Consider the following 5,799-nt stretch of genomic DNA (forward strand, 5'->3'; position numbering starts at 1 on the left):
GCTATTTGCCTTTCTCAGTATTCTATTTTTGTATAAACTTTCCATACTTGGAAATGGAATACCCGAAAGTTTGCTGGACGTTATTATTATTTTTCCAATGTACTTTTTTTGTGCTTCAGTGGCATTGCCAAACCAACATATGATGGCAAAGGAAAGAACACTTTCAATAAAAGCACAGTAGAACATCTGAAGTACATTGCTGCTGACTTTAAAAGACAGCAGTTTCCTTAAGAAGAACATTCTTTGTTGGGACTTAGTATTTAATCTGTCAGACCAACTGTCCCATTGGTCTGACAGATTAAATGGGACAGTTGGTCTGACAGATTAAATACAACCTTGAGCTTAACACGCTCAAAACTGTGGAGATGATCGTGGACTTCAGGAAGAGACCCCCCACTCTTCCCCCCATCACCATACTCAACAGCCGTGTGTCTGCCATGGAATCCTTCAGGTTTCTGGGATCCACTATATCCCAGGACCTGAAGTGGGAGCCCAACACAGACACCATCATCAAAAAGGCCCAGCAGAGGCTGTACTTCCTGCGCCAGCTCAGGAAGCTCAACCTGCCTAAGGAGCTGCTGGTCCACTTCTACTCCGCCATAGTCCAGTCTGTCCTCTGCACGTCCATGACTGTCTGGTTTGGTTCTGCCACCAAAAAGGACAGGAGTAGACTAAAACAGACAGTTAGGACAGCTGAAAAGATCATGGGTGCCAACTTGCCCTCTGTTCATGACCTATACTCTTCTAGAGTCAGGAAACGGGCAGGAACCTTAACTGGAGACCCATCTCACCCCGGCACAACCTGTTCCAGCTTCTCCCCTCTGGTAGGCGCTACAGAGCACTGTCCGCCAAAACCAACAGACTCAGGAACGGTTTCTACCCACAAGCCATCTCTCTGATCAACAGCTGACTTTTGACCCACAGTGTCAGGTTCAGTTCTGATCCATAGCCCAATAACACTGTCTCTACAGCACCTGTTTAATGGTTCCACTTATTATTCCACTTATTTAGTACTATTCATCATTCTCATTCTCATTTCTTGGTAATTATTTATTTATTCATCATTCTCATTTCCTATTTCACAACTGTTCATAATGTTCATAATGTTCATACTGTTCATATTGTAATATAATATAATACTATTTATCCCAGTATCCTTTGCACTATGCTCCACATTTAAATATTTTTTATTGAACTCTTCCTTGCACTCATGCCTCTATATAGTTTCTGTTTAGAGCATGTATATTGTCGTGCTTCACCTTCCGGTGGGATGGCAGTGCGTGGGTATAATGAGACACACAACAAGGGATCTTCTTTAGGAACTTTACTTCCTCCAGTAACAGGTTAGTTTACAATCACAGCCAATGTTGTTCTAGATCAGGGGTTCTCAACCTTTTGCAAGCTGGGCCCCCCCAAAGCTGGTTCTTGCAGTTGGGGCCCTAGTGCCCTACGCCCCCCACACCACGAACGAACGATAGATAGATAGCTAGATAGATAGACAGATAGGCTATTTATTTTAGGCCCACATTATTATTATTATTATTAATATTATTATCAGTAGCGGTAGGTATGCCTATTATCATTACTAGGCTATTTTTATAATTGGCGGTAGTACCAGACTTCTAATGTGAGCTTGCAGATATTATTATTATTATTATTATTAGTATTATTATTAGTATTATTATGAGTAGTATTAGGCCTATCATCATTACTAGGCTATTGCTATATATTTATATGAGGTTACATGCTTTATTGTTGTTATTATTGTTATTATTATTATAATAATAATAATGGGCCGTCCCATATTTTGCCGTGTACAAAGCAATTTCTTTGGGTGTTTATCTTTCAGGGTTTAAATTGGGATTTGTTATATGTGGCGGGATGGGGCTCTCCCTAGGGGGGTCTGGGGGTGTGCCCCCCAAGGGGAAAAAAATTTGAAAAATACACCATGAAATGGCACTTTCTGGAGAGTTTTTTGGCAAAAAAATGTAGAAATCAAGTGTTACATGATATGTGCAAAACTGTAGGGCTAAGAACCTTTGCATTGTTGTAGTATCAACAGGTTTTAGGGCATTCAGCATTTACATTATTTACATTATTAACTCTTCTGATATAAGAACTGACCCGGACAATGTGCCAAACATAATGAGCCACATGAAGAGACAGCAGCATATGTCAGCAACAGCTGAGAAGATTTGGGTCTGTGGGGAACAGGTCCAGGGGTCCCTGGTGTAGGGACCAGTGACCCAAAGTTAAATTAATGTTGAGGGATCAGCTAAGACCACTGAAATTCTAAAGAATGAGAACCACTGAGTAACATAAATTATATTCCTTTAACCTTTGTGCCAAGGCTCAGTAATGTTTGGCCCTCATCCTCTGGGCCCACTTACTGTATTTACTTTTTTGGGGAAATAAAGACTATTGTTCATTTTATGAAACATTGAATGAATTATTTACAGTTACATTTAGAGATGAACAGAGGTTAGAGAAGCACAATAGTGGCCCAACGTTTCAGTATTGTAAATATAGTATAGTATATATAGTTTTGTATATATAGTATAGTATAGCTCAGATGTGTTTAATCAGATTTCTGTTCATGTTTAAAACTTTGTGCACATTCAAAATATAACTCCTCCCATCTCTGTTGTCCGAGATTTGGAGAGTTGTTATATAGTCTGCTGTGCATGTCATTGCTCCGCTGATATGGTGGATCTCATTCAGACCGTTGCGCAGACACAGAGGCCCATTCGGGTCTCTGGTCTCTGACAGAGTTTAGAAGGGGCTGTACGCTGCTCAGTATCGGAGGTCTGCACAGATGCAACGCGTCACTGCCCAAAGCAGAACGAGTCCACTACAATGAACTGAAGTTACTCCACTACCAGCCGCGCTGCTCACCTCTATCTTTACAGAGAGAGAGGACACGAAGCGACGGACAGGTCTGTGATACTCAGAGCTCATACCTGAAGCCGGGGAGCGCTCTTGAACCCCTCACAGTCTCTGAAAGCACAACTAGTTGATTGCGAGTGGCTCAACAGGTAGATCTATAGATAAACTCATCTTTCAGAAATTTGACCGACCGGGTTGACACTTCAGCGTGAGAAATCGGGGGTGTGGCGTGTGAGCGTGTGAAATCGGTCAAATGCGTGTGTCTCTCGGCCAATGCGTGAGAGTTGGCAGCCCTGGCTCTGACTGCAGGCTGTGCCTGCTGCGCGAGGCTACTGCTGACTGTGAGCGCTTTTGGACGGGAGAGGGGCTCACGGCAGCTCCCGTGGTTGAGCACAGTTTTTTTTCCCCTCCCATCCTGTAGTCTACTCGCGCCCCCCCCGGGAGAGAGTCCGCGCCCCCCCCGCCGGTTGAGAACCACTGTTCTAGATGATGCACTGCGTTGTGTCGGCCTCTAGCTCAGACATAGACAGTGTTTTAGCATTACTGTTAGCTAATGTAACTTATAACTAATGTCTGAACCTATCTGTTCTGTTTACTATGTGACCACAAGATGTTTTAACAGTTTTTTCCGAAGAGTCTGTATCAACTTGTCTTCTTCCTGACTGGCACGCCGGACCCTGGGACTGAGACGACTCGTTCAGACCCTTGGGCTGGGACGCCTCACCTAAATCACCTGGCAGTGGCAGCATTGGCACCGGGGGAACATCCTCTTCATTGGGTTGGAGGTCTAAGTCCTGGCACTGCTGCAGCATTTTACTTCTTTGGCGTGAAACCCAGACTGGTATTACTTCACTGTCATAGGGCTTGAGTCTGTCATGATGCATTACTGTGCTGCGCTTGGGACCTTGGATCTCGTACAGTACCGGACCACGGCGTGCTGCAACAATCAGGGGGCCCTTCCATAGTGCTTAGAGTTTTGGACTTAGTCCTTTTTTTTTCAAGTCATCTTTGACAAACACCAGGTCTCCAACACTATACGAATGTTCACTTCCTCGAAGGTCATGCACTATTTTTTGTCGCTCTTGTGCAGCGCGGATGCTGTGCACCTCTTTTAAGCCTTCTTCCAGATTGTAGAGGAAATCCGCTACTTCCAGTGGGTCGGCTTTGAGTTTTGCGGTACCAGACTGGATATCCTCTGGTTGATGGAACTCCCTGCCAAGCATACTGTAAGTCTGATGGGTGTGAACCCTGTCACTGTGTGTCTTGAACTGCGGTAGGCTGCGGTGAGCAGTGGCAATCTCGTCCCAGTTCTTTTGGTCCTGGTTCACATAACATCGGAGCATCTGCAATAAGGTCCCATTGAACCGCTCTACCTGTCCATTAGAGGACGGGTGGTAGGGGGTAGTCCTGGTCTTGGTAATCTGCAGGTCCAGGGGTCCTCCAACTTGGTAACTTTGCAATTTGGCTCTTTTTGTTGGTCCTGTGGTTTTGCATGCACTGCAGTGTGGGCACCTCTTGACAAAAAGGTGAACATCTCTGCCCATGCCATACCAATGGTAGCTTTGACGCACACGCTCAAGGGTTGTAGCTTCTCCCAGGGGACCAGAGTATGGAGGGTTGTGGCATGACTGTGGGACTTCCTTCCGCATGGACGCTGGAACTAATAGCAGCAAGGTTGGGTGCTGGTCTCCAACTCTTTCCCAGGAGTAGTAGAGGACTCCTTGTCTCGGTGTGACTTGGTTCCAACAGAGCCAGAACTTCCTAACTGCAGGGCTCTCGAGCATCACTCTATTGTTGGTGGGGAGTTTCCCTGCTTCCTTCCATTTGTGCAGGGTGTTAAGGTTGGAATCTGCTTTCTGGAATGTTGCCAGTTGCTCAGGGCTAAGGGATTCAAGCCAGTTAACTCCTGGGCTCTCTGGTAAAGGAGGAGATGACTGATCTTCCACTGACTGAGTGCCATCGCTGTTTGTGTCACTCTGGGGCTCGATGCACCTCACTGCTAGTGGCACTACATCATCAACATCCTCTTCAAACTTGGCCCACTAGTGGTGAATTTTCTGGCAGTACTTGCACCCTTTGCATGTCAGATTCGACAGGTTTATCCCTCCCTGGTAACAGTCGCATTTGTCCACATTTTCTCCTGGCAGTCTTGACATGGCATCTGCGTTAGCCTGCTGCTTACCGGCTCGATGCTCAATGTGGAAGTCATACTGGCTTAACTCTTCAAGCCAGCGGGCAAGCTGTCCTTCAGGACATTTGAACCGGAACAACCAGGTGAGACTGCCATGGTCTGTTTGAAGTAGGAGCTTTCTGCCCAGTAGATAGTGGCAGTACTGGCGTGTGAAACGAACAACAGCAAGTAACTCACGACGGGTGACGCAGTACCTTTGTCGAGCTGGTGAAAGGTGGCTGCTAGCATATGTCAGAACTCTCTCTTCCCCCCACTGAACTTGCGACAGAACAGCTCCGACACTGTTGTTTGAGGCGTCTGTATCAAGAATGAACTTGCCTTCAGCACGAGCATACCCCAATACAGGAGCAGTGGTCAGCTTTTCTTTGAGCTTAGTAAAAGCAGCTTGGTGCTCATCAGTCCATAGGAACACAGTTCCTTTTTTGAGAAGCTTATAAAGGGGGCTTGCCAGTCCTGCAAATCTTGGGACGAAATTGCGGTAGTGGTTACATAACCCAAGGAAGGCTTGCAGCTCTTTCAGATTGACATGCACTTCCCACTTAATAGACTTGGATCCAATTTGAAAGGTCACTGTGAGTCCATGTTTAGCTTTTATGCCATCTCCAACTCCTGCATTCAGTAGGTAGGTCTGGTGTAAATATGCAGTGCTGTGTTGCTCTTCAGAATACTTTGGTACAGCTCCTCTGATATCACAGTTGTTTGAGCTCCAGTGTCTGCCACAG

At 45.7% G+C, this 5,799-nt stretch overlaps 1 long non-coding RNA gene across 1 annotated transcript in view; it reads right to left on the bottom strand.

Moving 5' to 3' along the window:
- The window catches only part of LOC117951416, an 8,223-nt gene that overhangs the window by 1,376 nt on the left and 1,048 nt on the right, over positions 1 to 5,799 (bottom strand). The window contains exon 2 of the long non-coding RNA XR_004658181.1: positions 564 to 567. This is a non-coding gene — a long non-coding RNA (uncharacterized LOC117951416). The remainder of the gene's footprint in view (positions 1 to 563; positions 568 to 5,799) is intronic.

The sequence above is a fragment of the Etheostoma cragini genome, chromosome 10, assembly GCF_013103735.1.
Source record: "Etheostoma cragini isolate CJK2018 chromosome 10, CSU_Ecrag_1.0, whole genome shotgun sequence".
NCBI lineage: Eukaryota > Metazoa > Chordata > Actinopteri > Perciformes > Percidae > Etheostoma > Etheostoma cragini.